This window comes from Dendrobates tinctorius, unplaced genomic scaffold (genome assembly GCF_039654945.1).
Source record: "Dendrobates tinctorius isolate UK_male_01 unplaced genomic scaffold, ASM3965494v1 ptg000039l, whole genome shotgun sequence".
Lineage (NCBI taxonomy): Eukaryota > Metazoa > Chordata > Amphibia > Anura > Dendrobatidae > Dendrobates > Dendrobates tinctorius.
Genome location: NW_027361707.1, coordinates 28428312 through 28440397, shown reverse-complemented (window position 1 = coordinate 28440397; position 12086 = coordinate 28428312).

The window sequence follows — 12086 nt, the reverse complement described above, 5'->3', positions numbered from 1 at the left end:
GAACCCTCAACCACGCCACCAGGGCGATCAGGGTGAGCCCGATGAAAGGCACGCACCAATCTTTTGGCATGAATATCAGAGGCAGAGACCCAGGAATTATCCTCCTGACCATAACCCTTCCACTTAACCAAATACTGGAGTCTCCGTCTAGCCAGACGGGAATCCAGTACTTTCTCTACCTCATATTCCATGTTACCTTCAACCAATACAGGGTCTGGAGGTGCCACCCCCGGAACAACAGGTTCAACAAACCTCTTCAACAAAGATTTATGGAACACATTATGGATTTTAAATGTGACAGGAAGAGCCAAACGAAAAGAGACCGGATTAATAATCTCCAAAATCTTGTAAGGTCCAATAAATCTAGGCTTAAACTTAGGAGAAGCCACCTTCATAGCAATATTTTTTGATGATAACCACACCATATCACCAACCTTAAACTGGGGACCAATGGTCCTATGTCGGTTGGAAAACCGCTGGGCCTTTTCCTGGGAGAGAGATAACTTATCCACCACTTGGTCCCAGATCTGGTGCATTCTCTCCACCACAGTGTCAACACCTGGGCAGGCAGAGGGCTCCACCTGCCCTGAAGAAAATCGAGGATGAAACCCAAAGTTACAAAAAAAAGGTGACATCAAAGTGGCAGAACTAGCTCTATTATTTAAAGCAAATTCGGCCAAGGGCAAAAATGAAACCCAATCATCCTGATCAGCAGAAATAAAACATCTCAAATATGACTCCAAGGTCTGGTTTGCTCTCTCCGTTTGCCCATTGGTCTGAGGGTGAAAAGCAGAGGAGAAGGACAACTGAATTCCCAGCTTGGAACAGAAAGTTCTCCAAAATCTAGACACAAACTGAACTCCTCTGTCAGATACAATGTTCTCAGGAATCCCATGCAAGCGAACCACCTGATGCAAAAACAGGGGCACCAACTCAGAGGAAGACGGCAACTTAGGGAGTGGTACAAGATGAACCATCTTAGAGAACCTATCACAAATCACCCAAATAACAGTCATCCTTTGAGAGACAGGCATATCAGAGATGAAATCCATTGAAATATGGGTCCATGGCCTCTTGGGGACAGGCAAAGGCATCAACAACCCACTAGAGCGAGAACACGATTTAGACCGGGAGCACGTCCCACAGGACTGCACAAAATTCCTGACATCACGAGACAAGGAGGGCCACCAAAAAGACCGACTCACCAGATCTCTAGTACCAAAAATACCTGGATGACCAGCCAAAGCAGAGCAATGAACTTCAGACATCATTCTCTTCTTCCACTGGTCAGGAACATACAACTTTCCACTGGGACAACGCTCAGGTTTGTCCTCCTGGAACTCTTCCAGAGCACGTCTCAAATCGGGCGAGATGGCAGAAAGAACTACCCCTTCGCCTAAGATGGTAGCAGGCTTGGTCACCACAGGAGAATCAGCAAAGAAGCTCCTAGAGAGGGCATCTGCCTTGACATTCTTCGTTCCAGGAAGAAAAGAAACCACAAAATCAAAACGTGTAAAAAACAAGGCCCACCTAGCCTGTCTAGGGTTCAAGCGCTTAGCCGACTCTAGGTGAATCAAATTCTTGTGGTCAGTGAGGACCACGACTTGATGCTTAGCTCCCTCCAACCAATGCCTCCACTCCTCAAATGCCCATTTCATGGCCAACAGTTCCCAATTCCCCACATCATAGTTACGTTCAGATGGAGAGAACTTTCAGGAAAAGAAAGCACAGGGATTCATTTTAGATGTTACAGGATCCTTTTGGGACAAAACAGCTCCTGCACCAATCTCAGAAGCATCCACCTCTACCTGGAACGGAAGTGAGACATCAGGTTGCCGCAAAACCGGGGCGGAGGTGAATCTTCGCTTCAGCTCCTGAAAGGAAGAAACAGCCTCCGGAGACCAATTTAACACATCAGCACCCTTCTTAGTCAAATCAGTCAATGGCTTGGCAATACTAGAAAATTTTGCTATAAATTTCCAATAAAAATTAGCAAAACCCAAAACCTTCTGGAGGGCCTTCAAAGAAGTGGGCTGAACCCAATCGTAAATGGCCTGTACCTTGGCCGGGTCCATTTCAATAGTTGACAGGGACAAAATAAATCCCAAAAAAGAAATCCACTGTACTCCAAAAAGGCATTTAGATCCTTTGACATACAGGGAATTCTCCCTCAAGATCCGGAACACAGTCCGAATATGTTCCACATGAGAATCCCAATCCTTGGAGAAGATCAAAATATCATCCAGATAGATAATCGAAAATTTATCGACAAAATCTCAGAAAATACCGTTCATGAAGCACTGGAAGACAGAAGGGGCATTAGTGAGCCCAAAAGGCAACACCAGGTACTCAAAATGTCCCTCCGGAGTATTAAACGCCGTCTTCCATTCATCCCCATGCTTAATGCGAATAAGATCATATGCCCCCCTGAGGTCAAGCTTGGTAAACCAGCAAGCACCTTTAACTCTGGAGAATAGATCAGAAATCAGGGGTAACGGATACTGATATTTAACAGTAATTTTGTTGAGGGCACGATAATCAATACAAGGTCTTAATGATCCATCCTTTTTGGCTACAAAAAAAAAACCGGCACCTAAGGGTGACGAGGATGGTCTAATATGACCCTTCTCCAACGCCTCCTTAATATAGGATCGCATAGCCTCGTGCTCGGGTACAGATAAATTGAAGAGCCGACCCTTGGGAAATTTACACCCCGGGCTCAGTTCAATTGCACAGTCATAACTCCTATGAGGAGGCAGAGACGCAGACTCATTCTCACTAAATACATCATAAAAGTCCGACAAATAATCAGGAACATCATGCGACTGAGGAGAGGTGGAAAACACCAGAGCCTCACTAAAGGCACACCGACAACCCCGACTCACCACAGACACAGATTTCCAATCCAAAACTGGATTATGAATTTGTAACCAGGGAAACCCCAGAACAACAGTATCATGCAGATTATGCAACACCAAAAATCTGCAATTTTCTTGATGGTCTGGGGCGGCCCGCATTACCACTTGGGTCCAAAACTGAGGTTTATTTTTAGCCAAAGGAGTAGCATCAATCCCCCTCAAAGGGATAGGCGTCTGCAGAGGTGTCATCGGAAATCTACAACGTTTAGCAAAATCCAAGTCCATTAGGTTTAGGGCTGCTCCCGAATCCACAAAAGCCTTGGCGGAAAATGTGGACAGGGAGCAGATCAGAGTAATAGCCAGAAGAAACTTAGGCTGAACACCACCAACAGAAAACGTGTGTGCAAAGCGTTTCTCTTGTTTAGGACAGACAGAAATAATATGCGAGGCATCTCCACAGAAAAAACACAACTTATTACGCCTTCTGACCTCCTGACGCTGCTCTCTGGACAAAACTCTATCACATTGCATAGGTTCAGACATTTGTTCAACAGGTGGCAACACCTCTCGTGCAGTTTTGCGTTCACGCAAACGCCGATCAACCTGAATGGCTAATGACATAGAATCGTCAAGACCAGAGGGAACAGGAAATCCCACCATAGTATCTTTTATGGCTTCTGACAACCCCTTCCGAAAGAGAGCAGCCAAGGCATTATCATTCCAGGTAGTAAGGCTGGTTTCACATTAGCGCATTTTATGCGCACGCACGGCCGGGGGTAGCTCCGCCCCCGATCCGGCTCTCTGCCCGGCGTGCCCGCCCCTTCCTTGTAGCGCCGCCTCCTAGCGCACAGCGGCGCCTGCGATCGGCGCACCCTATCTTTAGCATAGGGTGCGCCGATCGTGCGCAGGTCGTGCGCTAGTTGCGCTTTGACCTGCGCTGCGCACTTTTGACGGTGCGCCATGCGCGCCAAAATCGAACTTTTCGGATTTTGGCGCGCACGGCGCACCGTCATAAGTGCGCAGCGCAGGTCAAAGCACAACTAGCGCACGACCTGCGCACGATCGGCGCACCCTATGCTAAAGATAGGGTGCGCCGATCGCAGGCGCCGCTGTCCGCTAGGAGGCGACGCTACAAGGAAGGGGCGGGCACGCCGGGCAGAGAGCCGGATCGGGGGCGGAGCTACCCCCGGCCGTGCGCGCGCTGAAAATGCGCTAATGTGAAACCGGCCTAAGTACTGCCCATTTTCGGAATTTTTGACAGTACAATTCTGCAGAATCTCGACCCTGGTTCAATGCCAGCAGGGTCTTTTCAGCCTGATCAATGGCATTAGGTTCGTCATACAACAACCCCAAGGCTTGAAAAAATGCGTTCACACTAGTCAGAACAGGATCATCTGGTTTCAAAGAAAACGCCCAATCCTGGGGATCGCCACGCAGCAAAGAGATGACAATTTTAACCTGCTGCGCGGAGCTCCCCGACGAGTCAGGCTTCAAGGCAAAAAATAATTTACAATTATTTTTGAAATTCAAAAATTTAGACCGATCCCCAAAAAATACATCAGGTGTAGGAATCTTTGGTTCAGCAGCATGTGAATGAGCAAGGTAGGCGGAAATTCCCCGCACTTCCGCAGCGAGCTGCTCCACACGATCAGACAATTGCTTTATCTCCATTGAGAGGAAAAAAAAAAATTCCCCCTACGGCCTCAGAGATATAGAGGAAAAAATATACACACTTTTTTTTTTTTTTTTTTCAATTCTTTCCTGCTATTGAGTACCCTAGGATCTGCGGTATGGCGGGTGATTCTGTTATGATTGAGTCACCGTAGGAGGCAGACACAAAAATAGAAGCTACGTCCAGAAAACCAGAGAAGTTGGCAACTATCAGATTGCAGACCCCTGAACCTTTCAACACAACTAGCAGTAGCCGTGGGGGGTTCCTACGGTGCCCTAGACCACTCGATCACAGCCGGAGAGCTAAATAGCCTAAAGACAGAAAAGGAAATCTAAACTGCCCCAGAGCAGACCCCAAAGTAAAAGGCAGCCCCCCAACATATAATGACGGTGAAGCAAGATGAAAAAACACTCACACAGATAGAAAGAGAGGCTGAGCAAACGATGGGGCCCAAGCTAACTAAACAGAACAGGAAAGGAAGGTTGCTGTCTGCAATCTGCCAAAACCCTGTCAAAAACATAAGCCAACAAGCTGATATGGAAAAAAGCCCTGAAGCAGCTAGGCTTCAAAAACTAAATCAGCAATCAGGTATTTTCAGAAGACAGAGCTAAAGGAATTAAGCTCACCCCAGCAGGGAATGGCAGAAATCCAGAAAAACAAAGCAAAACAAAGTCAAAGCACAAATGCAAAAGGCCGAGCAGAAAACTTAGCTTTAGAAGAGCAGGAATTCAGACTGGTCTCCATGGATCCCACAGAGAAATCACCCGCAGGGTAGAAGGGCGTTGGCAGCCTTATATCCAGTCAGTAACTCCACTCAGCCAGTCATCATCATTAGGCTCAGGTGTCTGATAATCAGGCTCACTACCTTTCTTTACCAGAAGAGGGAGTTCATCGGGCCTCAGTAATGAAGGGGAAAATGAACTCACAACATTAGGTGTTATCATTCACATTCTCTGAAAAAAGGCCAAGAAAGCAAAAATTCTGCCAGGGTATGTAAACTTTTGAGCACAACTGTATACCAGGAAGGAGCCCAAGATGGGGGATATTACAACATAATGGGGGAGAGGGTGCAACGCATATGTCTTCATAGGATTTAGAATGCTACAAGGGCCCATACATCTGACCAACACGTGGGGAGGGTCAAGTCCAAATTTTTCATTGGGGTCTATCGGACTCTGTGTTGCAACATTACTTGAAATGTTATGATCCTGCCACAGGACCGTTGCTGGCTTCTATGCAGCACAAAAGTGATGGAATGGAATCGTTTCCTCCATAAGTTTCCATCCAGCATTTTTTTTAAAGATGATGCAGAGCAAAACATGTGTTCCCCCAGGCTTAGTGGTTAACGACCCCATTAGCTAAGTCTAATATCGATCATCTTCTAAATGAATTGATCAGCTTGCCAGTTTGTTACTCTCCTGTCCCAACTCCAGGGCCAGGCTTTGCTTGCTTCTTCTATGGCCAGCTCTTTCTGTGTTAGTCAGTGCTGGGGACTAATGTGGCAACTTGGCAAGCACCTTTGATGTCATCTTCCAAAGACTGTTAAGGCCGGCTCAGGCAGCTATGTGCTGCCTGAGTATTGAGATAGTAATGCATTCTTCTACCGCATGAAGCTACATTTCCATTTGGCCAGAAAGCACTTCACCAGTTGAGCAGTGAAAGGGGCTATTACTAAACCTTACAATTTTTACCAATTTCTATCACTGTAGTTGCAGAAAATATGCGGTTGCTAATGGGAAATATTTACATTACATACAGATGGTTTAATTTTTTATTTTCAGCCGTCTTATTGTATACATAACACATCATTCAATGGAAACTATACTTAGCTCGATTTCCTGTACCTTACATAGTGTAGTACTTATCCCCACGTACGTTAGCGCAGTGGCAATCGCATACCATGCAATGGTCTTTCTGGAACACATTCCACATCTCATGTCTCAGGCTTAATGAAGACCAGCTGGAATCTACTGTACTCGAAGCAGCAGAAATGAATCTCCCCCGTTATCTGTTGCTACTCGCTTGCAGCTCTAGACCTTCAACTATTTAGAACAGATGTTAAATTGACGTAGTTGCTCCATTGAAAATAAACAAATATTAGAGGAGGATTTGGCAAACGGCTTCTCTGAAGTCAATCCGAATAACCCATACTTTGTGTTTATATTGGTACACAAAAATAAATAACCGCGTTTATTTGGTAGGAAGCGCTCTGTACTCAGAAAAACTTAAGGTCCCAGTGTCATAAAGAGTCTTCAGAACATCGGAACAAAGAAATATTGATAGCAAAATTACGGGGGAGTTTTATTAGCAAATGTGGATACTCTCGACATTGTATCATCGTTGGAAAAGTTGAAGATGGACCTTAATTTATCCATCCGAAACCAAGCGTAAATCTCTGTGTTGATGGATATAATAAAAAAAACAAATGTAATGATTTGCTTCTAAACTAAAATTAAAGCTGACCACATAAGAGCCACCACTTCAATGTCTAAGTTTCTCCACCTTTCCTTTTTTACCATTCTTTGATACTTCCCCGAAAAGTATCACTAGTACATTTCTTGAGTTGCAGTTGCAATATGGATCTTCTCTATTTTGTAAGATATGACATGAAGAATGGGAAAAAAAATATTTCTGGTTGGGGAAATACAGACGGAATACAAAAAGGATTTAGTAGAATTTAGACTAAATGAGTATTTTGTTGATCAAAAGTAATTGAAAATATAAAAACAAGAAACAGGCATAAAGTAGGAAGTAAAAAAATGCATCCAAAGCGTTTCAATGCACGACCGCTAAAAAAACGCTCAGTGGAGAGTGTGTGGAACAAAGAGATTCCTTCCCAGTGTCAGTGTAGAGTGTGTGCAACAAAGAGTTTCCTTCCCAGTGTCAGTGGAGAGTGCTTGCAACAAAGAGATACCTTCCCAGTGTCAGTGCAGAGTGTGTGCACCAAAGAGATTCCTTCCCGGTGTCAGTGCAGAGTGTGTGCAACAAAGAGATTCCTTCCCGGTGTTAGTGCAGAGTGTATGCAACAAAGAGATTCCTTCCTGGTGTCAGTGGAGAGTGTGTGCAACAAAGAGATTCCTTCCCAGTGTCAGTGCAGAGTGTGTGCAACAAAGAGATTCCTTCCCAGTGTCAGTGCAGAGTGTGTGCAACAAAGAGATTCCTTCCCAGTGTCAGTGGAGAGTGTGTGCAACAAAGAGATTTCTTCCCATTGTCAGTGCAGAGTGTGTGCAACAAAGATTTTCCTTCCCAGTGTCTGTGCAGAGTGTGTGCAAACAAGAGATTCCTTCCCAGTGTCAGTGGAGAGTGTGTGCAACAAAGAGATTCCTTCCCAGTGTCATTGCAGAGTGTGAGCAACAAAGAGATTCCTTCCTAGTGTCAGTGCAGAGTGTGTGCAACAAAGGGATTCCTTCCCAGTGTCAGTGGAGAGTGTGTGCAACAAAGAGATTCCTTCCCAGTGTCATTGCAGAGTGTGTGCAACAAAGAGATTCCTTCCCAGTGTCTGTGCAGAGTGTGTACAACAAAGGGATTCCTTCCCAGTGTCAGTGCAGAGTGTGTGCAACAAAGAGATTCCTTCCCAGTGTCAGTGCAGTGTGTGCAACAAAGAGATTCCTTGTCAGTGTCAGTGCAGAGTGTGTGCAACAAAGAGATTCCTTCCCAGTGTCAGTGGAAGTGTGTGCAACAAAGAGATTCCTTGTCAGTGTCAGTGCAGAATGTGTGCAACAAAGAGATTCCTTCCCCGTGTCAGTGCAGAGTGTGTGCACCAAAGAGATTCCTTCCCCGTGTCAGTGCAGAGTGTGTGCAACAAAGAGATTCCTTCCCGGTGTTAGTGCAGAGTGTATGCAACAAAGAGATTCCTTCCTGGTGTCAGTGGAGAGTGTGTGCAACAAAGAGATTCCTTCCCAGTGTCAGTGCAGAGTGTGTGCAACAAAGAGATTCCTTCCCAGTGTCAGTGCAGAGTGTGTGCAACAAAGAGATTCCTTCCCAGTGTCAGTGGAGAGTGTGTGCAACAAAGAGATTCCTTCCCATTGTCTGTGCAGAGTGTGTGCAACAAAGATTTTCCTTCCCAGTGTCTGTGCAGAGTGTGTGCAACCAAGAGATTCCTTCCCAGTGTCAGTGGAGAGTGTTTGCAACAAAGAGATTCCTTCCCAGTGTCATTGCAGAGTGTGTGCAACAAAGAGATTCCTTCCCAGTGTCATTGCAGAGTGTGTGCAACAAAGAGATTCCTTCCCAGTGTCTGTGCAGAGTGTGTACAACAAAGGGATTCCTTCCCAGTGTCAGTGCAGAGTGTGTGCAACAAAGAGATTCCTTCCCAGTGTCAGTGCAGTGTGTGCAACAAAGAGATTCCTTGTCAGTGTCAGTGCAGAGTGTGTGCAACAAAGAGATTCCTTCCCAGTGTCAGTGCAGTGTGTGCAACAAAGAGATTCCTTGTCAGTGTCAGTGCAGAGTGTGTGCAACAAAGAGATTCCTTCCCAGTGTCTGTGCAGAGTGTGTGCAACAAAGGGATTCCTTCCCAGTGTCAGTGCAGAGTGTGTGCAACAAAGGGATTCCTTCCCAGTGTCAGTGGAGAGTGTGTGCAACAAAGATTTTCCTTCCCAGTGTCAGTGCAGAGTGTGTGCAACAAAGAGATTCCTTCACAGTGTCAGTGCAGAGTGTGTGCAACAAAGAGATTCATTCCCAGTGTCAGTGGAGAGTGTGTGCAACAAAGATTCCTTCCCAGTGTCAGTGGAGAGTGTGTGCAACAAAGAGATTCCTTCACAGTGTCTGTGCAGAGTGTGTGCTACAAAGAGATTCCTTCCCGGTGTCAGTGCAGAGTGTGTGCAACAAAAAGATTCCTTCCCGGTGTCAGTGCAGAGTGTGTGCAACAAAGAGATTCCTTCCCAGTGTCAGTGCAGAGTGTGTGCAACAAAGAGATTCCTTCCTAGTGTCAGTGCAGAGTGTGTGCAACAAAGGGATTCCTTCCCAGTGTCAGTGCAGAGTGTGTGCAACAAAGAGATTCCTTCCCAGTGTCATTGCAGAGTGTGTGCAACAAAGAGATTCCTTCCCAGTGTCATTGCAGAGTGTGTGCAACAAAGAGATTCCTTCCCAGTGTCTGTGCAGAGTGTGTACAACAAAGGGATTCCTTCCCAGTGTCAGTGCAGAGTGTGTGCAACAAAGAGATTCCTTCCCAGTGTCAGTGCAGTGTGTGCAACAAAGAGATTCCTTGTCAGTGTCAGTGCAGAGTGTATGCAACAAAGAGATTCCTTCCCAGTGTCAGTGCAGTGTGTGCAACAAAGAGATTCCTTGTCAGTGTCAGTGCAGAGTGTGTGCAACAAAGAGATTCCTTCCAAGTGTCTGTGCAGAGTGTGTGCAACAAAGAGATTCCTTCACAGTGTCAGTGCAGAGTTTGTGCAACAAAGGGATTCCTTCCCAGTGTCAGTGGAGAGTGTGTGCAACAAAGATTTTCCTTCCCAGTGTCAGTGCAGAGTGTGTGCAACAAAGAGATTCCTTCACAGTGTCAGTGCAGAGTGTGTGCAACAAAGAGATTCCTTCCCAGTGTCAGTGGAGAGTGTGTGCAACAAAGAGATTCCTTCCCAGTGTCTGTGCAGAGTGTGTGCTACAAAGAGATTCCTTCCCGGTGTCAGTGCAGAGTGTGTGCAACAAAAAGATTCCTTCCCAGTGTCAGTGCAGAGTGCGTGCAACAAAGAGATTCCTTCCCAGTGTCAGTGCAGAGTGTGTGCAACAAAGGGATTCCTTCCCAGTGTCAGTGCTGAGTGTGTGCAACAAAGAGATTCCTTCCCAGTGTCAGTGCAGAGTGTGTGCAACAAAGAGATTCCTTCCCAGTGTCAGTGCAGAGTGTGTGCAACAAAGAGATTCCCTCCCAGTGTCAGTGCAGAGTGTGTGCAACAAAAAGATTCCTTCCCAGTGTCAGTGGAGAGTGTGTTGTTATGAATGAGTCACCGAGGAGGAAAAAACAAAAAGCAAGCTAAGCCCAGAAAACCGGAGAGGTTGGTAACTAGCGGATTGCAGACCCCTGATCCTATCCACACAACTAGCAGTAGCCGTGGAGCGTGCCTACGGTGGTCCTAGATGCCTCGTCACGGCCGGAGAACTAAATAAGCCTAAAGAAAGAAAGGTAAAATCTAAACTGCCCCAGAGCAGACCCCAAAGCAATAGATAGCCCCCAACATGTATTGTCGGTGAAACAAGATGAAAATACAAGCACAGATAGAAAGACAGGCTGAGCAAATGATGGGGCCCTCACTAACTAGGAAGGACAGGAAAGAAAAGCTGCTGTCTGCAATCACGCAAAAAACCCTGCCAAAAAATGTCCAACACGTCTGATAGAAAAATGCCCTAAGGTCGCTAGACTTCAATTCCCTATATCAGCACTCAGGTATATTCTGAAGACAGAGCAAAAGAGATCAACTGATCAGAGACAAAATGGGGATTCAGCCCAGTCCCAGCCAGGGCTGGCTGAACACAAAAACTAAGTAAACCAGATGAAAACTCATATGAACAATAGCAGAGAAAACTTAGCTGTAAGAAGGCAGGAGCCAAACTGGAAACCAGAAGCCACAGTCAGGAGAAATCACCAGCAAGAAACTAGGGAGTCGGCTGCCTTAAATACAATCAGAAATTCCTGATGTCCAATCACAGTCCTCTTCCTCAGGTGGCCGGTCTCTGCCATTTAGATCAGCTTCATTACCTCCCTTCACCAACAGAGGGAGTCCAGATAGAGAACTCACTACTCCTCTGTCAGCACAGCCAGCTCCATAACCCTCACCAGAAGCCAGAGGCAAACCCGAAAATGAGCTCACAACAGTGTGTGCTACAAAGAGATTCCTTCCCGGTGTCAGTGAAGAGTGTCTGCAACAAAGAGATTCCTTCCCAGTGTCAATGCAAAGTGTGTTCAACAAAGAGATTCCTTCCCAGTGTCAGTGGAGGGTGTGTGCTACAAAGAGATTCCTTCCCAGTGTCAGTGCAGAGTGTGTGCAACAAAGAGATTCCTTCCCGGTGTCAGTGAGGAGTGTGTGCAACAAAGAGATTCCTTCCCGGTGTCAGTGAGGAGTGTGTACTACAAAGAGATTCCTTCCCGGTGTCAGTGCAGAGTGTGTGCAACAAAGAGGTTCCTTCCCCGTGTCAGTGCAGAGTGTGTGCAACAAAGAGATTCCTTCCCCGTGTCAGTGGAGAGTGTGTGCTACAAAGAGATTCCTTCCCGGTGTCAGTGCAGAGTGTGTGCAACAAAGAGATTCCTTCCCGGTGTCAGTGGAGAGTGTGTGCAACAAAGAGACTCCTTCCCAGTGTCAGTGCAGAGTGTGTGCAACAAAGAGATTCCTTCCCGGTGTCAGTACAGAGTGTGTGCAACAAAGAGATTCCTTCCTAGTGTCAGTGCAGAGTGTGTGCAACAAAGACATTCCTTCCCGGTGTCAGTACAGAGTGTGTGCAACAAAGAGATTCCTTCCTAGTGTCAGTGCAGAGTGTGTTCAACAAAGAGATTCCTTCCCGGTGTCAGTGGAGTGTGTGCAACAAAGAGATTCCTTCCCCGTGTCAGTGCAGAGTGTGTGCAACAAAGAGAT